This window comes from Leiobunum rupestre, chromosome 9 (genome assembly GCF_980474605.1).
Source record: "Leiobunum rupestre chromosome 9, qqLeiRupe1.1.hap1, whole genome shotgun sequence".
In the NCBI taxonomy this organism is placed as follows: Eukaryota; Metazoa; Arthropoda; class Arachnida; order Opiliones; family Sclerosomatidae; genus Leiobunum; species Leiobunum rupestre.
The window spans coordinates 55,158,177-55,181,427 of NC_143392.1; the positions used below are offsets into that span (position 1 = coordinate 55,158,177).

The following is a 23,251-nucleotide window of genomic DNA, read 5'->3' on the forward strand; positions in this document are numbered from 1 at the left end:
ATTAGGTATAGTTTTATTAATTCTGATTTTTACCGCTCTATCTCCATTTTTGATCCCTTTGAGTTCTTTATATTCATCTAGGCGATGGGCCTTAATTTCGCCATACTGTCGTAAGTTTGTCAATATGGCATCCCATTGTATCCATGGTTGCAGATTCTTGATTGTCAACCAGACGCCGTCATCCTCGACGCTGGTGACTTTACAGGTCTTATTGTTGATCGTTAATTCTCCGTAGGAGACTGCTTGTTTCAGGAAGGCCAGGGTTGTGAAGGTAAGTAAGTAAGATTCTTTACCAACAGGTTGAAGCATTTCGATTGAATCGGATCCGAGCTTTCCGAGGAAGGTCTGAGCGATTTCGAAGTAGCCAGCATCGACGTCCAGTCGAGCGGTCCGCTTCTTCACCTCTGCAGCCATGATGGCTTTAGAGGGGTCGTCGGGTGAAGTCAAGTCCCAGGAAGGAACAGCGTCAAGTGAAAATGGCAGGAATCGGCCAAGTCAGGATACAGCGTGGAGACCAGGAACAGCAGCGACAGGTAAGTGTCAGCAGGACCAGGACCAGGATCGGCAGCGGAATCAGGAACAGCAACGGAACCGGACACAGCAGCGGCAGCAGCAGGAGCAGGAACAGGAACAGCAACTTCAGGATACCGGCAGGTAAGTCAGCATCGCAGGAACAGGCTGAGAAGCGTATACGTCGCTTAACGGCCTTTCGGCCAAGATTTCAGCGAAATAGCTGGGAACAGATACTACACTTTGATCTTAGCCAAAAGGCCGAGAAGCGATAACCGGCAAAGGGGGCTTTGGTGGTTGAAAAAGAAAAAGAGTGAGATTGAGCATTCACAAATTTCATAATTATGTTTAAGCAGATTGCTCGTGGTTGGAGATGACAGCGTGTATAACCATCACGTCTGACCAAAGAAGGTAACTTCTTGATTTCAAACAAAAAGATCGACGGCCATCGAGCGTTTTCAGCCGTCAACGGTAATATCACGCAGAATACATTGGTTCTCGACCCATCAACGACGGTAAGCCGCGTCGAGTGGGGTCATTTCTTGGGAGGGAGGGAGACCACCAGGGAACACGGCGTGCCGGTGGCTGATCTCTTCCTCTCACCCTCTTTTTTTTCATTAACGGGGTATTTGAGTCTTTCTAATAAAATTTGTTTATTTTTAAATATTTTCTTTTACGCTGTTTCTAACTAGTTCGCCAAGGCGATAATTTATCTTCGGTTTTCTCTGGGTCTTTTTTTAAATAAGTGGCAACATGGAACCGTGCTTAATCGATAATTAGAAAAAGTAAGATCTTGATCATACGGAGTTTCCTCCTGCACGCTTACCAGAACAGCTGTAGAGAAGTGTCATGAGATATGGCACTACGAATTGACCGTGGTTGCCGCGTAGTACGCGCCCCGGCATCAGCAACACAAAAACTCGTTTTTTCCAAACCATCCCGCTTTTAACAGTCCCCTATTTCTACAGCGATAGTACCGCAATCCTCGCTAGGTAACTCGATGTAAATAACTTATATGGTGTCCGTTTCGAGAACGGAGTTACCATGGTTTGGGAGGGGTTAATTTTTTTAAAGGGGAAGACGTGTTGCCAATGCGAATGTCGAAAAGCGGCCGGCTGTGAACTCCTAATCATGTCTCCTGTTAGTAACGAAAGTGACTTAAAAAAAACATACCGTTGGTAACGTACGACAGTTAAGGTAAAAAATTACAAAACAAATCCGTCCGAATCTTCAAAATGATCTACTAGCCAATGACGACTTTCCCTCTTATGACGTCAGGAATATATATATATATATATATATATATATATATGGTGTTTGATTTTAGATTCATTGAGCGAGGTGGGCCGATCCTGGAAGAACTGCAATACCAGGCCAACCCGTGGCGGAGGTGGAGCAAGCTCCGACCTCTCCGCCGCCGTCCAAAAATAAGTTTAATATCTTGGGCCCCGATGGGACCCGTATCAGATATTAAGCTGATAAGAACAGATACTACACTTTGATCTTAGCCAAAAGGCCGAGAAGCGATAACCGGCAAAGGGGGCTTTGGTGGTTGAAAAAGAAAAAGAGTGAGATTGAGCATTCACAAATTTCATAATTATGTTTAAGCAGATTGCTCGTGGTTGGAGATGACAGCGTGTATAACCATCACGTCTGACCAAAGAAGGTAACTTCTTGATTTCAAACAAAAAGATCGACGGCCATCGAGCGTTTTCAGCCGTCAACGGTAATATCACGCAGAATACATTGGTTCTCGACCCATCAACGACGGTAAGCCGCGTCGAGTGGGGTCATTTCTTGGGAGGGAGGGAGACCACCAGGGAACACGGCGTGCCGGTGGCTGATCTCTTCCTCTCACCCTCTTTTTTTTCATTAACGGGGTATTTGAGTCTTTCTAATAAAATTTGTTTATTTTTAAATATTTTCTTTTACGCTGTTTCTAACTAGTTCGCCAAGGCGATAATTTATCTTCGGTTTTCTCTGGGTCTTTTTTTAAATAAGTGGCAACATGGAACCGTGCTTAATCGATAATTAGAAAAAGTAAGATCTTGATCATACGGAGTTTCCTCCTGCACGCTTACCAGAACAGCTGTAGAGAAGTGTCATGAGATATGGCACTACGAATTGACCGTGGTTGCCGCGTAGTACGCGCCCCGGCATCAGCAACACAAAAACTCGTTTTTTCCAAACCATCCCGCTTTTAACAGTCCCCTATTTCTACAGCGATAGTACCGCAATCCTCGCTAGGTAACTCGATGTAAATAACTTATATGGTGTCCGTTTCGAGAACGGAGTTACCATGGTTTGGGAGGGGTTAATTTTTTTAAAGGGGAAGACGTGTTGCCAATGCGAATGTCGAAAAGCGGCCGGCTGTGAACTCCTAATCATGTCTCCTGTTAGTAACGAAAGTGACTTAAAAAAAACATACCGTTGGTAACGTACGACAGTTAAGGTAAAAAATTACAAAACAAATCCGTCCGAATCTTCAAAATGATCTACTAGCCAATGACGACTTTCCCTCTTATGACGTCAGGAATATATATATATATATATATATATATATATGGTGTTTGATTTTAGATTCATTGAGCGAGGTGGGCCGATCCTGGAAGAACTGCAATACCAGGCCAACCCGTGGCGGAGGTGGAGCAAGCTCCGACCTCTCCGCCGCCGTCCAAAAATAAGTTTAATATCTTGGGCCCCGATGGGACCCGTATCAGATATTAAGCTGATAAGAACAGATACTACACTTTGATCTTAGCCAAAAGGCCGAGAAGCGATAACCGGCAAAGGGGGCTTTGGTGGTTGAAAATGAAAAAGAGTGAGATTGAGCATTCACAAATTTCATAATTATGTTTAAGCAGATTGCTCGTGGTTGGAGATGACAGCGTGTATAACCATCACGTCTGACCAAAGAAGGTAACTTCTTGATTTCAAACAAAAAGATCGACGGCCATCGAGCGTTTTCAGCCGTCAACGGTAATATCACGCAGAATACATTGGTTCTCGACCCATCAACGACGGTAAGCCGCGTCGAGTGGGGTCATTTCTTGGGAGGGAGGGAGACCACCAGGGAACACGGCGTGCCGGTGGCTGATCTCTTCCTCTCACCCTCTTTTTTTTCATTAACGGGGTATTTGAGTCTTTCTAATAAAATTTGTTTATTTTTAAATATTTTCTTTTACGCTGTTTCTAACTAGTTCGCCAAGGCGATAATTTATCTTCGGTTTTCTCTGGGTCTTTTTTTAAATAAGTGGCAACATGGAACCGTGCTTAATCGATAATTAGAAAAAGTAAGATCTTGATCATACGGAGTTTCCTCCTGCACGCTTACCAGAACAGCTGTAGAGAAGTGTCATGAGATATGGCACTACGAATTGACCGTGGTTGCCGCGTAGTACGCGCCCCGGCATCAGCAACACAAAAACTCGTTTTTTCCAAACCATCCCGCTTTTAACAGTCCCCTATTTCTACAGCGATAGTACCGCAATCCTCGCTAGGTAACTCGATGTAAATAACTTATATGGTGTCCGTTTCGAGAACGGAGTTACCATGGTTTGGGAGGGGTTAATTTTTTTAAAGGGGAAGACGTGTTGCCAATGCGAATGTCGAAAAGCGGCCGGCTGTGAACTCCTAATCATGTCTCCTGTTAGTAACGAAAGTGACTTAAAAAAAACATACCGTTGGTAACGTACGACAGTTAAGGTAAAAAATTACAAAACAAATCCGTCCGAATCTTCAAAATGATCTACTAGCCAATGACGACTTTCCCTCTTATGACGTCAGGAATATATATATATATATATATATATATATATATATGGTGTTTGATTTTAGATTCATTGAGCGAGGTGGGCCGATCCTGGAAGAACTGCAATACCAGGCCAACCCGTGGCGGAGGTGGAGCAAGCTCCGACCTCTCCGCCGCCGTCCAAAAATAAGTTTAATATCTTGGGCCCCGATGGGACCCGTATCAGATATTAAGCTGATAAGAACAGATACTACACTTTGATCTTAGCCAAAAGGCCGAGAAGCGATAACCGGCAAAGGGGGCTTTGGTGGTTGAAAAAGAAAAAGAGTGAGATTGAGCATTCACAAATTTCATAATTATGTTTAAGCAGATTGCTCGTGGTTGGAGATGACAGCGTGTATAACCATCACGTCTGACCAAAGAAGGTAACTTCTTGATTTCAAACAAAAAGATCGACGGCCATCGAGCGTTTTCAGCCGTCAACGGTAATATCACGCAGAATACATTGGTTCTCGACCCATCAACGACGGTAAGCCGCGTCGAGTGGGGTCATTTCTTGGGAGGGAGGGAGACCACCAGGGAACACGGCGTGCCGGTGGCTGATCTCTTCCTCTCACCCTCTTTTTTTTCATTAACGGGGTATTTGAGTCTTTCTAATAAAATTTGTTTATTTTTAAATATTTTCTTTTACGCTGTTTCTAACTAGTTCGCCAAGGCGATAATTTATCTTCGGTTTTCTCTGGGTCTTTTTTTAAATAAGTGGCAACATGGAACCGTGCTTAATCGATAATTAGAAAAAGTAAGATCTTGATCATACGGAGTTTCCTCCTGCACGCTTACCAGAACAGCTGTAGAGAAGTGTCATGAGATATGGCACTACGAATTGACCGTGGTTGCCGCGTAGTACGCGCCCCGGCATCAGCAACACAAAAACTCGTTTTTTCCAAACCATCCCGCTTTTAACAGTCCCCTATTTCTACAGCGATAGTACCGCAATCCTCGCTAGGTAACTCGATGTAAATAACTTATATGGTGTCCGTTTCGAGAACGGAGTTACCATGGTTTGGGAGGGGTTAATTTTTTTAAAGGGGAAGACGTGTTGCCAATGCGAATGTCGAAAAGCGGCCGGCTGTGAACTCCTAATCATGTCTCCTGTTAGTAACGAAAGTGACTTAAAAAAAACATACCGTTGGTAACGTACGACAGTTAAGGTAAAAAATTACAAAACAAATCCGTCCGAATCTTCAAAATGATCTACTAGCCAATGACGACTTTCCCTCTTATGACGTCAGGAATATATATATATATATATATATATATATATATATGGTGTTTGATTTTAGATTCATTGAGCGAGGTGGGCCGATCCTGGAAGAACTGCAATACCAGGCCAACCCGTGGCGGAGGTGGAGCAAGCTCCGACCTCTCCGCCGCCGTCCAAAAATAAGTTTAATATCTTGGGCCCCGATGGGACCCGTATCAGATATTAAGCTGATAAGAACAGATACTACACTTTGATCTTAGCCAAAAGGCCGAGAAGCGATAACCGGCAAAGGGGGCTTTGGTGGTTGAAAAAGAAAAAGAGTGAGATTGAGCATTCACAAATTTCATAATTATGTTTAAGCAGATTGCTCGTGGTTGGAGATGACAGCGTGTATAACCATCACGTCTGACCAAAGAAGGTAACTTCTTGATTTCAAACAAAAAGATCGACGGCCATCGAGCGTTTTCAGCCGTCAACGGTAATATCACGCAGAATACATTGGTTCTCGACCCATCAACGACGGTAAGCCGCGTCGAGTGGGGTCATTTCTTGGGAGGGAGGGAGACCACCAGGGAACACGGCGTGCCGGTGGCTGATCTCTTCCTCTCACCCTCTTTTTTTTCATTAACGGGGTATTTGAGTCTTTCTAATAAAATTTGTTTATTTTTAAATATTTTCTTTTACGCTGTTTCTAACTAGTTCGCCAAGGCGATAATTTATCTTCGGTTTTCTCTGGGTCTTTTTTTAAATAAGTGGCAACATGGAACCGTGCTTAATCGATAATTAGAAAAAGTAAGATCTTGATCATACGGAGTTTCCTCCTGCACGCTTACCAGAACAGCTGTAGAGAAGTGTCATGAGATATGGCACTACGAATTGACCGTGGTTGCCGCGTAGTACGCGCCCCGGCATCAGCAACACAAAAACTCGTTTTTTCCAAACCATCCCGCTTTTAACAGTCCCCTATTTCTACAGCGATAGTACCGCAATCCTCGCTAGGTAACTCGATGTAAATAACTTATATGGTGTCCGTTTCGAGAACGGAGTTACCATGGTTTGGGAGGGGTTAATTTTTTTAAAGGGGAAGACGTGTTGCCAATGCGAATGTCGAAAAGCGGCCGGCTGTGAACTCCTAATCATGTCTCCTGTTAGTAACGAAAGTGACTTAAAAAAAACATACCGTTGGTAACGTACGACAGTTAAGGTAAAAAATTACAAAACAAATCCGTCCGAATCTTCAAAATGATCTACTAGCCAATGACGACTTTCCCTCTTATGACGTCAGGAATATATATATATATATATATATATATATATATGGTGTTTGATTTTAGATTCATTGAGCGAGGTGGGCCGATCCTGGAAGAACTGCAATACCAGGCCAACCCGTGGCGGAGGTGGAGCAAGCTCCGACCTCTCCGCCGCCGTCCAAAAATAAGTTTAATATCTTGGGCCCCGATGGGACCCGTATCAGATATTAAGCTGATAAGAACAGATACTGAATTTGTTTATTAAAAATTCTGGTCATATTTACAAATGTCCGCGTTATTAAGCATTTAATTTAGCGCGAACATTGTTTTAAACAATTTAACAATTTCATGGAGTTCGATCGATATGTCAAAAAAAAAATAACTAGTTCTATGGGTACTAGGTAAATCTTGGTCAAGGTAAGTATTTTTCTTTTTGGTTTTTTTAGGCATACTGTTCAACATTTTTAACTTTAACATTTTCTTTTCAGGGTAATCTGGTTCCGAGTCACGTACGAAGGTGAGTATTACATTTAAGAAAACATATATATTTTTTTTCTTATTTTTTCAACTTTTTAAACTTAAAGAAATGGTTTAGTTTTTAAAACTAAAAAATTTAACCATAATTAATTTTATCTTTTTTTTTTTTTCAGAGTTATTTCGAGGTACGTATGTAACATTTAAGCTATATTATTGTAAACATTTAAAAATAAAACTAAAATTTAAATCATTAAAATCTAATCACAATAAATGATTTGATAAAACCGACTTTTCAGTTTAAGAGTCAATTACGAAAAAGATATAATTAAAAACATAATTACACAATTAGCGTAAGACTTATTTTTTCCCTTTCTTGGGATCTTTTTCACTAGGAGGACTATGCCGTCGTTTGGAACGCAGGAGAAGTTGATTTTTTGCCTTTCCCAATGCTTTTTCGCACCACGCCAGGACCTTAGGTTCCGTGTTATTTAATTCGCTGACTTTACGACAGAAATCCTCTAGTTCGTCTTTCGATAGGGTCCCGAAGTTCCAATGACGTTCGTTAATTGGTACTTCCTCAGGTTTCTTTAGAACAGGTTCTTGTGTGCACTGGGCTTCCTTCTGGGGTGACTTCACAGCACCGGCGTATCCTAGGACTACGGTGGAGGACTCAGGTTTCTCTGGAGATGGCTCCGGCGTTGTAAGTGACCAACTCTCTTTCGAACCATGGAAGTCTCTATGTGGGAGGGTTAGTCCTTTCTCTTTTCGTGATGGTGAGGTTTCATCCATCATTTCGTCGTGGGTGCCGGCGTCTGCAACATCCTCGACTGGAATCGGCGTTCCGCTCCTAACGTTCTCTGGTTCGTTAGAGTCCGGGTTCTGGTAAGTGGCGGTATCTGGAGATGGTCGAGCCTTGTTTTTCTTTTTCGGGCAATCCCGAACCTGATGACTGTCCTTGCGACAATAAAAACACATGCGTTGGACGCCTTGATAAACTAGTTGGATTCGGTGTCCACTGATGGTCATCAGGTTCGGGATTGGACTCTTGATTCTGACTTCAAGACGGCGGTTACCGTTTCGGACGTCCTTCAGAGGGCCTTGCTGGAAGGTCTCCCACGTCTCGGAGAGAACTTCACAATAGCCTTTTAGGTTGGCTTTTAAGAACGAGAGATCCCACCAACTGGGCGCATTTTTTACAGTGACCTGAGTCACCGGATCAGCAACTCCAACTATGCTGAGATGTTTCTCCCCGATGATAATACCGGTACCCACCGCTTTCTGGTAGCAGGTAAAGTCTTTAAACGTCACTTGGACTTCCGCCTTCCCGATCATTTGAAAGACGGTGATACTCTTGGGGCCAATGTGGTCGAAAAGGCCAAGAGCCAAATCTTCTACGGCGACACCGTCGAATTTTATACGTGCGGTGGCTTTCTTTGAGGACATAGAAGAGGACTGCGATGCTGCTGGCAGGGACTGCACGGCAGGCATGGCTACGTTGATGGTGACCGCCGAAGCGGAGACCGGAACTCAGTACTGTTGGTTTGTAGCAAGCGGCAACAGGAAAACAGGAACAACAGCCGGAACTGGAACTGGACTGGAGACAGGAACGGCAGCGACTGACGATTCAGCGGAGCGGAGAGCAGGCAAACTCGCCTAATGGCGTAAAAACACTTCTCGCCCCCCGACTAAGATCTCGGTATAGCACTATTGAAAACAGATACTACACTTTGATCTTAGCCAAAAGGCCACTTTGATCTTAGCCAAAAGGCCGAGAAGCGATAACCGGCAAAGGGGGCTTTGGTGGTTGAAAAAGAAAAAGAGTGAGATTGAGCATTCACAAATTTCATAATTATGTTTAAGCAGATTGCTCGTGGTTGGAGATGACAGCGTGTATAACCATCACGTCTGACCAAAGAAGGTAACTTCTTGATTTCAAACAAAAAGATCGACGGCCATCGAGCGTTTTCAGCCGTCAACGGTAATATCACGCAGAATACATTGGTTCTCGACCCATCAACGACGGTAAGCCGCGTCGAGTGGGGTCATTTCTTGGGAGGGAGGGAGACCACCAGGGAACACGGCGTGCCGGTGGCTGATCTCTTCCTCTCACCCTCTTTTTTTTCATTAACGGGGTATTTGAGTCTTTCTAATAAAATTTGTTTATTTTTAAATATTTTCTTTTACGCTGTTTCTAACTAGTTCGCCAAGGCGATAATTTATCTTCGGTTTTCTCTGGGTCTTTTTTTAAATAAGTGGCAACATGGAACCGTGCTTAATCGATAATTAGAAAAAGTAAGATCTTGATCATACGGAGTTTCCTCCTGCACGCTTACCAGAACAGCTGTAGAGAAGTGTCATGAGATATGGCACTACGAATTGACCGTGGTTGCCGCGTAGTACGCGCCCCGGCATCAGCAACACAAAAACTCGTTTTTTCCAAACCATCCCGCTTTTAACAGTCCCCTATTTCTACAGCGATAGTACCGCAATCCTCGCTAGGTAACTCGATGTAAATAACTTATATGGTGTCCGTTTCGAGAACGGAGTTACCATGGTTTGGGAGGGGTTAATTTTTTTAAAGGGGAAGACGTGTTGCCAATGCGAATGTCGAAAAGCGGCCGGCTGTGAACTCCTAATCATGTCTCCTGTTAGTAACGAAAGTGACTTAAAAAAAACATACCGTTGGTAACGTACGACAGTTAAGGTAAAAAATTACAAAACAAATCCGTCCGAATCTTCAAAATGATCTACTAGCCAATGACGACTTTCCCTCTTATGACGTCAGGAATATATATATATATATATATATATATATATATGGTGTTTGATTTTAGATTCATTGAGCGAGGTGGGCCGATCCTGGAAGAACTGCAATACCAGGCCAACCCGTGGCGGAGGTGGAGCAAGCTCCGACCTCTCCGCCGCCGTCCAAAAATAAGTTTAATATCTTGGGCCCCGATGGGACCCGTATCAGATATTAAGCTGATAAGAACAGATACTACACTTTGATCTTAGCCAAAAGGCCGAGAAGCGATAACCGGCAAAGGGGGCTTTGGTGGTTGAAAAAGAAAAAGAGTGAGATTGAGCATTCACAAATTTCATAATTATGTTTAAGCAGATTGCTCGTGGTTGGAGATGACAGCGTGTATAACCATCACGTCTGACCAAAGAAGGTAACTTCTTGATTTCAAACAAAAAGATCGACGGCCATCGAGCGTTTTCAGCCGTCAACGGTAATATCACGCAGAATACATTGGTTCTCGACCCATCAACGACGGTAAGCCGCGTCGAGTGGGGTCATTTCTTGGGAGGGAGGGAGACCACCAGGGAACACGGCGTGCCGGTGGCTGATCTCTTCCTCTCACCCTCTTTTTTTTCATTAACGGGGTATTTGAGTCTTTCTAATAAAATTTGTTTATTTTTAAATATTTTCTTTTACGCTGTTTCTAACTAGTTCGCCAAGGCGATAATTTATCTTCGGTTTTCTCTGGGTCTTTTTTTAAATAAGTGGCAACATGGAACCGTGCTTAATCGATAATTAGAAAAAGTAAGATCTTGATCATACGGAGTTTCCTCCTGCACGCTTACCAGAACAGCTGTAGAGAAGTGTCATGAGATATGGCACTACGAATTGACCGTGGTTGCCGCGTAGTACGCGCCCCGGCATCAGCAACACAAAAACTCGTTTTTTCCAAACCATCCCGCTTTTAACAGTCCCCTATTTCTACAGCGATAGTACCGCAATCCTCGCTAGGTAACTCGATGTAAATAACTTATATGGTGTCCGTTTCGAGAACGGAGTTACCATGGTTTGGGAGGGGTTAATTTTTTTAAAGGGGAAGACGTGTTGCCAATGCGAATGTCGAAAAGCGGCCGGCTGTGAACTCCTAATCATGTCTCCTGTTAGTAACGAAAGTGACTTAAAAAAAACATACCGTTGGTAACGTACGACAGTTAAGGTAAAAAATTACAAAACAAATCCGTCCGAATCTTCAAAATGATCTACTAGCCAATGACGACTTTCCCTCTTATGACGTCAGGAATATATATATATATATATATATATATATATATATATATGGTGTTTGATTTTAGATTCATTGAGCGAGGTGGGCCGATCCTGGAAGAACTGCAATACCAGGCCAACCCGTGGCGGAGGTGGAGCAAGCTCCGACCTCTCCGCCGCCGTCCAAAAATAAGTTTAATATCTTGGGCCCCGATGGGACCCGTATCAGATATTAAGCTGATAAGAACAGATACTGAATTTGTTTATTTGAAATTCATAGTCAAAAAATATACAAATGTCCGCGTTATTAAAAATTAAATTATCGCGAACATAGTATTTGTCAAAAAAACTATAATCAGTTAGCCAGTTACGTTTTTTAAACTGAATCCAGGTGAGTATTGTTATTTTTTTCCTTTTAGACAAATAATTTTAACATTATTATTATATTTTTTTTTTTTTTTTTTTTTTTTTCAGGTTACAGTGAATCGCAAGGTAAGTTACCCAGAGGTAAGTGGTTTTTTACATTTAAACAGAAATTTTGCCATAAATATAGATTAAAAATAAAAACTAGAAATGATCTTTAAAATCAACTACGAAAATGATTTCGATAAAAACGAAATTAAACTTTAAAAGTGTAAAATTAAGAATTTATTTACACCATGTCCACCGTCCTATTTTTTCCCCCTCTTGGGATCATTGGAACCGGTGGTACTCTGTCGTCTTTTAAATCGGCACTGGAGCCTGGCTTGAGCCTTCCCTAGTGCCTCATCAACCCAGGCCAACATTTCCGGAGGGGCTTCTTTCAAATCCTTGGCCCGACGACAGAAATCCTCTAGTTCTTCTAAGGAGAGAGTATCGAAATTCCACTCGCGATTAAAAAACTTGATATCTTCGGAAAATTCCTGTATAGGTTGTACGGCTTGTTGTGGTGGGGATTTGACCACGTCGGAGTAGTGCTTGACCTTGGCTGAGGTTTCGTTTGTCTTGGGAGAGGACTCTGTTGACGCTAAGTGCCAGTCATCGTCGACTGGTCCCGTTGATCCGTCATCCATTACTTCCTGGTTGTCAGTAGCATCCGTGTTAGCGTCAGCTCCAACGTCTGCGGGTATACTTTCGGACTCTTTGGCTGGCGGAATCAGGTCTTGGAAGTTTGCGTTCCGAGTGGTCTGATGAGCCTTGTTCTTTTTCTTGGGGCAATCCCGAACCTGATGACTGTCTTTGCGGCAGTAAAAACACATGCGTTGGACGCCTTGATAAACGAGTTGGATTCGGTGTCCACTGATGGTCATCAGGTTCGGGATTGGACTCTTGATTCGGACTTCAAGACGGCGGTTACCGTTTCGGACATCCTTCAGAGGGCCTTGTTGGAAGGTCTCCCACGTCTCGGATATCACTTCACAATAGCTTTTAAGATTGGCTTTAAGGAACGAGAGATCCCACCAGCTAGGCGCATTTTTTACTGTGACTTGAGTCACCGGATCGGCAACGCCCACGATGTTGAGGTGTTTCTCGCCGATGATTATTCCGGTATCTACCGCTTTCTGGTAGCAGATAAAGTCTTTGAACGTGACTTGGACTTCCGCCTTCCCGATCATTTGGAAGACCGTAATACACTTGGGGCCAATGTGGTCGAAAAGGCCAAGAGCCAAATCTTCCACAGGGACACCATCGAATTTGATACGAGCAGTGGCTTTCTTTGAGGATTGCGAACTGGTCGGCAGCGACTGCACGGCAGGCATGGCAACGTTGGTGGCGACCGCCGAAGCGGAGACCGGAACTCAGGAACTGCTGAGGAGAGGCAGACGGTAACTGGAAGGCAGGAACAGCAACTGGAACTGGTACTGGACACGCAGCAGGAACGGCAACTTCTGACGCTTCAGCGTGGCAGAGAGCAGGCAAACTCGCCTAAAGGCGTAAAAACACTTCTCGCCCCCCGACTAAGATCTCGGTATAGAACTATTGAAAACAGATACTACACTTTGATCTTAGCCAAAAGGCCGAGAAGCGATAACCGGCAAAGGGGGCTTTGGTGGTTGAAAAAGAAAAAGAGTGAGATTGAGCATTCACAAATTTCATAATTATGTTTAAGCAGATTGCTCGTGGTTGGAGATGACAGCGTGTATAACCATCACGTCTGACCAAAGAAGGTAACTTCTTGATTTCAAACAAAAAGATCGACGGCCATCGAGCGTTTTCAGCCGTCAACGGTAATATCACGCAGAATACATTGGTTCTCGACCCATCAACGACGGTAAGCCGCGTCGAGTGGGGTCATTTCTTGGGAGGGAGGGAGACCACCAGGGAACACGGCGTGCCGGTGGCTGATCTCTTCCTCTCACCCTCTTTTTTTTCATTAACGGGGTATTTGAGTCTTTCTAATAAAATTTGTTTATTTTTAAATATTTTCTTTTACGCTGTTTCTAACTAGTTCGCCAAGGCGATAATTTATCTTCGGTTTTCTCTGGGTCTTTTTTTAAATAAGTGGCAACATGGAACCGTGCTTAATCGATAATTAGAAAAAGTAAGATCTTGATCATACGGAGTTTCCTCCTGCACGCTTACCAGAACAGCTGTAGAGAAGTGTCATGAGATATGGCACTACGAATTGACCGTGGTTGCCGCGTAGTACGCGCCCCGGCATCAGCAACACAAAAACTCGTTTTTTCCAAACCATCCCGCTTTTAACAGTCCCCTATTTCTACAGCGATAGTACCGCAATCCTCGCTAGGTAACTCGATGTAAATAACTTATATGGTGTCCGTTTCGAGAACGGAGTTACCATGGTTTGGGAGGGGTTAATTTTTTTAAAGGGGAAGACGTGTTGCCAATGCGAATGTCGAAAAGCGGCCGGCTGTGAACTCCTAATCATGTCTCCTGTTAGTAACGAAAGTGACTTAAAAAAAACATACCGTTGGTAACGTACGACAGTTAAGGTAAAAAATTACCAAACAAATCCGTCCGAATCTTCAAAATGATCTACTAGCCAATGACGACTTTCCCTCTTATGACGTCAGGAATATATATATATATATATATATATATATATATATGGTGTTTGATTTTAGATTCATTGAGCGAGGTGGGCCGATCCTGGAAGAACTGCAATACCAGGCCAACCCGTGGCGGAGGTGGAGCAAGCTCCGACCTCTCCGCCGCCGTCCAAAAATAAGTTTAATATCTTGGGCCCCGATGGGACCCGTATCAGATATTAAGCTGATAAGAACAGATACTACACTTTGATCTTAGCCAAAAGGCCGAGAAGCGATAACCGGCAAAGGGGGCTTTGGTGGTTGAAAAAGAAAAAGAGTGAGATTGAGCATTCACAAATTTCATAATTATGTTTAAGCAGATTGCTCGTGGTTGGAGATGACAGCGTGTATAACCATCACGTCTGACCAAAGAAGGTAACTTCTTGATTTCAAACAAAAAGATCGACGGCCATCGAGCGTTTTCAGCCGTCAACGGTAATATCACGCAGAATACATTGGTTCTCGACCCATCAACGACGGTAAGCCGCGTCGAGTGGGGTCATTTCTTGGGAGGGAGGGAGACCACCAGGGAACACGGCGTGCCGGTGGCTGATCTCTTCCTCTCACCCTCTTTTTTTTCATTAACGGGGTATTTGAGTCTTTCTAATAAAATTTGTTTATTTTTAAATATTTTCTTTTACGCTGTTTCTAACTAGTTCGCCAAGGCGATAATTTATCTTCGGTTTTCTCTGGGTCTTTTTTTAAATAAGTGGCAACATGGAACCGTGCTTAATCGATAATTAGAAAAAGTAAGATCTTGATCATACGGAGTTTCCTCCTGCACGCTTACCAGAACAGCTGTAGAGAAGTGTCATGAGATATGGCACTACGAATTGACCGTGGTTGCCGCGTAGTACGCGCCCCGGCATCAGCAACACAAAAACTCGTTTTTTCCAAACCATCCCGCTTTTAACAGTCCCCTATTTCTACAGCGATAGTACCGCAATCCTCGCTAGGTAACTCGATGTAAATAACTTATATGGTGTCCGTTTCGAGAACGGAGTTACCATGGTTTGGGAGGGGTTAATTTTTTTAAAGGGGAAGACGTGTTGCCAATGCGAATGTCGAAAAGCGGCCGGCTGTGAACTCCTAATCATGTCTCCTGTTAGTAACGAAAGTGACTTAAAAAAAACATACCGTTGGTAACGTACGACAGTTAAGGTAAAAAATTACAAAACAAATCCGTCCGAATCTTCAAAATGATCTACTAGCCAATGACGACTTTCCCTCTTATGACGTCAGGAATATATATATATATATATATATATATATATGGTGTTTGATTTTAGATTCATTGAGCGAGGTGGGCCGATCCTGGAAGAACTGCAATACCAGGCCAACCCGTGGCGGAGGTGGAGCAAGCTCCGACCTCTCCGCCGCCGTCCAAAAATAAGTTTAATATCTTGGGCCCCGATGGGACCCGTATCAGATATTAAGCTGATAAGAACAGATACTGAAATTGTTTATTAATGAAGGACAAATATTTACAGATACAGATCTTTCAATAGATCATGGACAGAAATTGATTCGCATTAATTAGGTATTTACATTAATTGGACGGAAATTTAAAAAAGGGGTTCAAACGGGTAGTTTAATTTTATCGTTTGAGATGCAGGCTAGGTTAATTTAACATTTAATATTCCAGGTAAGTTTAATTGTGACGTATTAGTTTTCAGGTGAGTAGAAGCCAAAAGGCCGAGAAGCGATAACCGGCAAAGGGGGCTTTGGTGGTTGAAAAAGAAAAAGAGTGAGATTGAGCATTCACAAATTTCATAATTATGTTTAAGCAGATTGCTCGTGGTTGGAGATGACAGCGTGTATAACCATCACGTCTGACCAAAGAAGGTAACTTCTTGATTTCAAACAAAAAGATCGACGGCCATCGAGCGTTTTCAGCCGTCAACGGTAATATCACGCAGAATACATTGGTTCTCGACCCATCAACGACGGTAAGCCGCGTCGAGTGGGGTCATTTCTTGGGAGGGAGGGAGACCACCAGGGAACACGGCGTGCCGGTGGCTGATCTCTTCCTCTCACCCTCTTTTTTTTCATTAACGGGGTATTTGAGTCTTTCTAATAAAATTTGTTTATTTTTAAATATTTTCTTTTACGCTGTTTCTAACTAGTTCGCCAAGGCGATAATTTATCTTCGGTTTTCTCTGGGTCTTTTTTTAAATAAGTGGCAACATGGAACCGTGCTTAATCGATAATTAGAAAAAGTAAGATCTTGATCATACGGAGTTTCCTCCTGCACGCTTACCAGAACAGCTGTAGAGAAGTGTCATGAGATATGGCACTACGAATTGACCGTGGTTGCCGCGTAGTACGCGCCCCGGCATCAGCAACACAAAAACTCGTTTTTTCCAAACCATCCCGCTTTTAACAGTCCCCTATTTCTACAGCGATAGTACCGCAATCCTCGCTAGGTAACTCGATGTAAATAACTTATATGGTGTCCGTTTCGAGAACGGAGTTACCATGGTTTGGGAGGGGTTAATTTTTTTAAAGGGGAAGACGTGTTGCCAATGCGAATGTCGAAAAGCGGCCGGCTGTGAACTCCTAATCATGTCTCCTGTTAGTAACGAAAGTGACTTAAAAAAAACATACCGTTGGTAACGTACGACAGTTAAGGTAAAAAATTACAAAACAAATCCGTCCGAATCTTCAAAATGATCTACTAGCCAATGACGACTTTCCCTCTTATGACGTCAGGAATATATATATATATATATATATATATATATATGGTGTTTGATTTTAGATTCATTGAGCGAGGTGGGCCGATCCTGGAAGAACTGCAATACCAGGCCAACCCGTGGCGGAGGTGGAGCAAGCTCCGACCTCTCCGCCGCCGTCCAAAAATAAGTTTAATATCTTGGGCCCCGATGGGACCCGTATCAGATATTAAGCTGATAAGAACAGATACTGAATTTGTTTATTAAAAAACTTGAGTTACAGTACCCTTGTCATGTTTTTTTTTCCTGCCTTTTAAATTATTTTAAATTACAGCAGGTCATTAATTGTATTCATTAAAAGTTTAAAATACGATTAGTGCATAGAATAAAAGCCATGGTTAAGTTTAAAATTTAAAAAATAATAAATTTTAACAAGTTGGTTTTCCTTTTTTCGCTTTCTTTTTTGGAGAGATGCTGTGTCTGCGTTTAGAGTAGTTTTGAAGAAGGTCGGTGACTTGGAATTGGAGGTCGTCGATGGAGCAATCAATGGTTCTGATTCCTGAGGGAGGTTCTCTGTCGAGGCGGCTGTAGAGGATCTGTAGTTCGGCGTGTGTTAGTTTTGTAAGGTCTGGTTTGACTCCTGGCTTCCAGGTATTGGGATCCCACCTGGGCCCGGTGGCTGAAGTAGTCTCGTCGTTGCTGTTGTTGGATTCGGATTGTTCTGGCTCGTTGCTCGTTGATTCGGGGTTATTTTCAGGTTCATTGGGCTGTGGTGGTGTTTTCAAGGCGTCGGCGTATTGGCTGGTTTTGACTGGAGGTTCTGGGTTCTTCTTGGCAGGTTCTGGTGATGTCAGGGTCCAGCTCTCTTCAGAGCTTTTTGAGTCGTCGAAAGTGGTAAGTAATTGTGATTTGCTTGATTGGTGTTCTTGATTTTCCTGTAGTTGTGGTAGTATGGTTAGGTCTTCTGTGGCGTCCATTGCTTGGACGATCTTGGGTTCAGGGATTGAAGGTGGACCCTGGCCTTCAAGGATGACCGGGCGTCTATCTTCTAAAACTGTCTTCTTTTTTTCACACGCTGAAACTGAGTGGCCTTCTTCGTCGCAGTAGAAGCATTTTTTTACTACGCCTCTGTAAAAAACTAAGGCGCGGCTTCGCCCGAAAAACATAACATTGGGGATAGGTTTAGTCATTATTATTTTAACAGAGCGATCGCCATTTTTGACGCCTTTAAGTTGTTGATATTCATCGAAATGATAAGTTTTAATATTACCATGTTGCCGGAGAGTACTTATTACGGAATCCCACTGGATCCATTTTGGTAAGTTCTTTATCGTTATCCAAATACCGTCGTCTTCCATACAGGTGAGTTTCCAGGTTTTATTATTTGTTTTCAGGTCGTTGCATAAAAGAGCTTCTTGAAGGAAGGCCAGGGTCGTGAATGTTATCAGGTATATTCCCTTACCCATAGGTTGAAGTGTGTCGATACTCTTCGGTCCTAGGTGGTCGTAGATGGTTCGAGCAACATCTAGAAAGTCAGCATCGACTTCCAAACGTGCAGTTCTCTTCTTTTCCTCCGTAGCCATGAAGGCTAGGAGAATTTCGTCGGTTGGTAGAAGCCCCAAGCAGGAGCAGCGTCAGTGGAGGAACTCAGCAGGAGCGTCAGGTGAGTACCAGGTAGGTTTTTTGTTTCAGGAACAGCAGCAAGGCAACAGCAACTAGGCGAGGCACAGGATCGGAACATGCAGCAAGCAGGAAAACTCGCCTTAAAGGCGTAAAAACACTTCTCGCCCCCCGACTAAGATCTCGGTATAGCTCTATTGAAAACAGATACTACACTTTGATCTTAGCCAAAAGGCCGAGAAGCGATAACCGGCAAAGGGGGCTTTGGTGGTTGAAAAAGAAAAAGAGTGAGATTGAGCATTCACAAATTTCATAATTATGTTTAAGCAGATTGCTCGTGGTTGGAGATGACAGCGTGTATAACCATCACGTCTGACCAAAGAAGGTAACTTCTTGATTTCAAACAAAAAGATCGACGGCCATCGAGCGTTTTCAGCCGTCAACGGTAATATCACGCAGAATACATTGGTTCTCGACCCATCAACGACGGTAAGCCGCGTCGAGTGGGGTCATTTCTTGGGAGGGAGGGAGACCACCAGGGAACACGGCGTGCCGGTGGCTGATCTCTTCCTCTCACCCTCTTTTTTTTCATTAACGGGGTATTTGAGTCTTTCTAATAAAATTTGTTTATTTTTAAATATTTTCTTTTACGCTGTTTCTAACTAGTTCGCCAAGGCGATAATTTATCTTCGGTTTTCTCTGGGTCTTTTTTTAAATAAGTGGCAACATGGAACCGTGCTTAATCGATAATTAGAAAAAGTAAGATCTTGATCATACGGAGTTTCCTCCTGCACGCTTACCAGAACAGCTGTAGAGAAGTGTCATGAGATATGGCACTACGAATTGACCGTGGTTGCCGCGTAGTACGCGCCCCGGCATCAGCAACACAAAAACTCGTTTTTTCCAAACCATCCCGCTTTTAACAGTCCCCTATTTCTACAGCGATAGTACCGCAATCCTCGCTAGGTAACTCGATGTAAATAACTTATATGGTGTCCGTTTCGAGAACGGAGTTACCATGGTTTGGGAGGGGTTAATTTTTTTAAAGGGGAAGACGTGTTGCCAATGCGAATGTCGAAAAGCGGCCGGCTGTGAACTCCTAATCATGTCTCCTGTTAGTAACGAAAGTGACTTAAAAAAAACATACCGTTGGTAACGTACGACAGTTAAGGTAAAAAATTACAAAACAAATCCGTCCGAATCTTCAAAATGATCTACTAGCCAATGACGACTTTCCCTCTTATGACGTCAGGAATATATATATATATATATATATATATATATATATGGTGTTTGATTTTAGATTCATTGAGCGAGGTGGGCCGATCCTGGAAGAACTGCAATACCAGGCCAACCCGTGGCGGAGGTGGAGCAAGCTCCGACCTCTCCGCCGCCGTCCAAAAATAAGTTTAATATCTTGGGCCCCGATGGGACCCGTATCAGATATTAAGCTGATAAGAACAGATACTACACTTTGATCTTAGCCAAAAGGCCGAGAAGCGATAACCGGCAAAGGGGGCTTTGGTGGTTGAAAAAGAAAAAGAGTGAGATTGAGCATTCACAAATTTCATAATTATGTTTAAGCAGATTGCTCGTGGTTGGAGATGACAGCGTGTATAACCATCACGTCTGACCAAAGAAGGTAACTTCTTGATTTCAAACAAAAAGATCGACGGCCATCGAGCGTTTTCAGCCGTCAACGGTAATATCACGCAGAATACATTGGTTCTCGACCCATCAACGACGGTAAGCCGCGTCGAGTGGGGTCATTTCTTGGGAGGGAGGGAGACCACCAGGGAACACGGCGTGCCGGTGGCTGATCTCTTCCTCTCACCCTCTTTTTTTTTCATTAACGGGGTATTTGAGTCTTTCTAATAAAATTTGTTTATTTTTAAATATTTTCTTTTACGCTGTTTCTAACTAGTTCGCCAAGGCGATAATTTATCTTCGGTTTTCTCTGGGTCTTTTTTTAAATAAGTGGCAACATGGAACCGTGCTTAATCGATAATTAGAAAAAGTAAGATCTTGATCATACGGAGTTTCCTCCTGCACGCTTACCAGAACAGCTGTAGAGAAGTGTCATGAGATATGGCACTACGAATTGACCGTGGTTGCCGCGTAGTACGCGCCCCGGCATCAGCAACACAAAAACTCGTTTTTTCCAAACCATCCCGCTTTTAACAGTCCCCTATTTCTACAGCGATAGTACCGCAATCCTCGCTAGGTAACTCGATGTAAATAACTTATATGGTGTCCGTTTCGAGAACGGAGTTACCATGGTTTGGGAGGGGTTAATTTTTTTAAAGGGGAAGACGTGTTGCCAATGCGAATGTCGAAAAGCGGCCGGCTGTGAACTCCTAATCATGTCTCCTGTTAGTAACGAAAGTGACTTAAAAAAAACATACCGTTGGTAACGTACGACAGTTAAGGTAAAAAATTACAAAACAAATCCGTCCGAATCTTCAAAATGATCTACTAGCCAATGACGACTTTCCCTCTTATGACGTCAGGAATATATATATATATATATATATATATATATATATATATGGTGTTTGATTTTAGATTCATTGAGCGAGGTGGGCCGATCCTGGAAGAACTGCAATACCAGGCCAACCCGTGGCGGAGGTGGAGCAAGCTCCGACCTCTCCGCCGCCGTCCAAAAATAAGTTTAATATCTTGGGCCCCGATGGGACCCGTATCAGATATTAAGCTGATAAGAACAGATACTACACTTTGATCTTAGCCAAAAGGCCGAGAAGCGATAACCGGCAAAGGGGGCTTTGGTGGTTGAAAAAGAAAAAGAGTGAGATTGAGCATTCACAAATTTCATAATTATGTTTAAGCAGATTGCTCGTGGTTGGAGATGACAGCGTGTATAACCATCACGTCTGACCAAAGAAGGTAACTTCTTGATTTCAAACAAAAAGATCGACGGCCATCGAGCGTTTTCAGCCGTCAACGGTAATATCACGCAGAATACATTGGTTCTCGACCCATCAACGACGGTAAGCCGCGTCGAGTGGGGTCATTTCTTGGGAGGGAGGGAGACCACCAGGGAACACGGCGTGCCGGTGGCTGATCTCTTCCTCTCACCCTCTTTTTTTTCATTAACGGGGTATTTGAGTCTTTCTAATAAAATTTGTTTATTTTTAAATATTTTCTTTTACGCTGTTTCTAACTAGTTCGCCAAGGCGATAATTTATCTTCGGTTTTCTCTGGGTCTTTTTTTAAATAAGTGGCAACATGGAACCGTGCTTAATCGATAATTAGAAAAAGTAAGATCTTGATCATACGGAGTTTCCTCCTGCACGCTTACCAGAACAGCTGTAGAGAAGTGTCATGAGATATGGCACTACGAATTGACCGTGGTTGCCGCGTAGTACGCGCCCCGGCATCAGCAACACAAAAACTCGTTTTTTCCAAACCATCCCGCTTTTAACAGTCCCCTATTTCTACAGCGATAGTACCGCAATCCTCGCTAGGTAACTCGATGTAAATAACTTATATGGTGTCCGTTTCGAGAACGGAGTTACCATGGTTTGGGAGGGGTTAATTTTTTTAAAGGGGAAGACGTGTTGCCAATGCGAATGTCGAAAAGCGGCCGGCTGTGAACTCCTAATCATGTCTCCTGTTAGTAACGAAAGTGACTTAAAAAAAACATACCGTTGGTAACGTACGACAGTTAAGGTAAAAAATTACAAAACAAATCCGTCCGAATCTTCAAAATGATCTACTAGCCAATGACGACTTTCCCTCTTATGACGTCAGGAATATATATATATATATATATATATATATATATATGGTGTTTGATTTTAGATTCATTGAGCGAGGTGGGCCGATCCTGGAAGAACTGCAATACCAGGCCAACCCGTGGCGGAGGTGGAGCAAGCTCCGACCTCTCCGCCGCCGTCCAAAAATAAGTTTAATATCTTGGGCCCCGATGGGACCCGTATCAGATATTAAGCTGATAAGAACAGATACTACACTTTGATCTTAGCCAAAAGGCCGAGAAGCGATAACCGGCAAAGGGGGCTTTGGTGGTTGAAAAAGAAAAAGAGTGAGATTGAGCATTCACAAATTTCATAATTATGTTTAAGCAGATTGCTCGTGGTTGGAGATGACAGCGTGTATAACCATCACGTCTGACCAAAGAAGGTAACTTCTTGATTTCAAACAAAAAGATCGACGGCCATCGAGCGTTTTCAGCCGTCAACGGTAATATCACGCAGAATACATTGGTTCTCGACCCATCAACGACGGTAAGCCGCGTCGAGTGGGGTCATTTCTTGGGAGGGAGGGAGACCACCAGGGAACACGGCGTGCCGGTGGCTGATCTCTTCCTCTCACCCTCTTTTTTTTCATTAACGGGGTATTTGAGTCTTTCTAATAAAATTTGTTTATTTTTAAATATTTTCTTTTACGCTGTTTCTAACTAGTTCGCCAAGGCGATAATTTATCTTCGGTTTTCTCTGGGTCTTTTTTTAAATAAGTGGCAACATGGAACCGTGCTTAATCGATAATTAGAAAAAGTAAGATCTTGATCATACGGAGTTTCCTCCTGCACGCTTACCAGAACAGCTGTAGAGAAGTGTCATGAGATATGGCACTACGAATTGACCGTGGTTGCCGCGTAGTACGCGCCCCGGCATCAGCAACACAAAAA

The 23,251-nt window shown here is 43.2% G+C and overlaps 12 non-coding genes and 4 pseudogenes across 12 annotated transcripts; all 16 read right to left on the reverse strand.

Moving 5' to 3' along the window:
* Positions 1-639: 639 nt before the first annotated feature.
* Positions 640-783, reverse strand: LOC149931252 (U2 spliceosomal RNA; annotated as a pseudogene).
* Positions 784-1,846: 1,063 nt separating this feature from the next.
* On the reverse strand, positions 1,847-2,038 carry LOC149931253 (U2 spliceosomal RNA). Its single transcript, XR_016476186.1, has one exon. It is a non-coding gene; the product is annotated as a U2 spliceosomal RNA (small nuclear RNA).
* Positions 2,039-3,099: 1,061 nt separating this feature from the next.
* Positions 3,100-3,291, reverse strand: LOC149931254 (U2 spliceosomal RNA). Its single transcript, XR_016476187.1, has one exon. It is a non-coding gene; the product is annotated as a U2 spliceosomal RNA (small nuclear RNA).
* A 1,065-nt stretch (positions 3,292-4,356) lies between these two features.
* LOC149931255 (U2 spliceosomal RNA) lies at positions 4,357-4,548 on the reverse strand. The gene has a single exon (XR_016476188.1). It is a non-coding gene; the product is annotated as a U2 spliceosomal RNA (small nuclear RNA).
* Positions 4,549-5,613: 1,065 nt separating this feature from the next.
* On the reverse strand, positions 5,614-5,805 carry LOC149931256 (U2 spliceosomal RNA). The gene has a single exon (XR_016476189.1). It is a non-coding gene; the product is annotated as a U2 spliceosomal RNA (small nuclear RNA).
* Positions 5,806-6,868: 1,063 nt separating this feature from the next.
* On the reverse strand, positions 6,869-7,047 carry LOC149931257 (U2 spliceosomal RNA; annotated as a pseudogene).
* A 3,048-nt stretch (positions 7,048-10,095) lies between these two features.
* Positions 10,096-10,287, reverse strand: LOC149931258 (U2 spliceosomal RNA). Its single transcript, XR_016476190.1, has one exon. It is a non-coding gene; the product is annotated as a U2 spliceosomal RNA (small nuclear RNA).
* A 1,069-nt stretch (positions 10,288-11,356) lies between these two features.
* Positions 11,357-11,549, reverse strand: LOC149931259 (U2 spliceosomal RNA). Its single transcript, XR_016476469.1, has one exon. It is a non-coding gene; the product is annotated as a U2 spliceosomal RNA (small nuclear RNA).
* A 1,542-nt stretch (positions 11,550-13,091) lies between these two features.
* Positions 13,092-13,267, reverse strand: LOC149931260 (U2 spliceosomal RNA; annotated as a pseudogene).
* A 1,065-nt stretch (positions 13,268-14,332) lies between these two features.
* Positions 14,333-14,524, reverse strand: LOC149931261 (U2 spliceosomal RNA). Its single transcript, XR_016476192.1, has one exon. It is a non-coding gene; the product is annotated as a U2 spliceosomal RNA (small nuclear RNA).
* A 1,061-nt stretch (positions 14,525-15,585) lies between these two features.
* Positions 15,586-15,773, reverse strand: LOC149931262 (U2 spliceosomal RNA). The gene has a single exon (XR_016476473.1). It is a non-coding gene; the product is annotated as a U2 spliceosomal RNA (small nuclear RNA).
* Positions 15,774-17,057: 1,284 nt separating this feature from the next.
* LOC149931263 (U2 spliceosomal RNA) lies at positions 17,058-17,243 on the reverse strand. The gene has a single exon (XR_016476482.1). It is a non-coding gene; the product is annotated as a U2 spliceosomal RNA (small nuclear RNA).
* Positions 17,244-18,688: 1,445 nt separating this feature from the next.
* On the reverse strand, positions 18,689-18,829 carry LOC149931264 (U2 spliceosomal RNA; annotated as a pseudogene).
* Positions 18,830-19,894: 1,065 nt separating this feature from the next.
* Positions 19,895-20,086, reverse strand: LOC149931265 (U2 spliceosomal RNA). The gene has a single exon (XR_016476193.1). It is a non-coding gene; the product is annotated as a U2 spliceosomal RNA (small nuclear RNA).
* A 1,070-nt stretch (positions 20,087-21,156) lies between these two features.
* Positions 21,157-21,348, reverse strand: LOC149931266 (U2 spliceosomal RNA). Its single transcript, XR_016476194.1, has one exon. It is a non-coding gene; the product is annotated as a U2 spliceosomal RNA (small nuclear RNA).
* Positions 21,349-22,413: 1,065 nt separating this feature from the next.
* LOC149931267 (U2 spliceosomal RNA) lies at positions 22,414-22,605 on the reverse strand. The gene has a single exon (XR_016476195.1). It is a non-coding gene; the product is annotated as a U2 spliceosomal RNA (small nuclear RNA).
* Between the last annotated feature and the right edge of the window lie 646 nt (positions 22,606-23,251).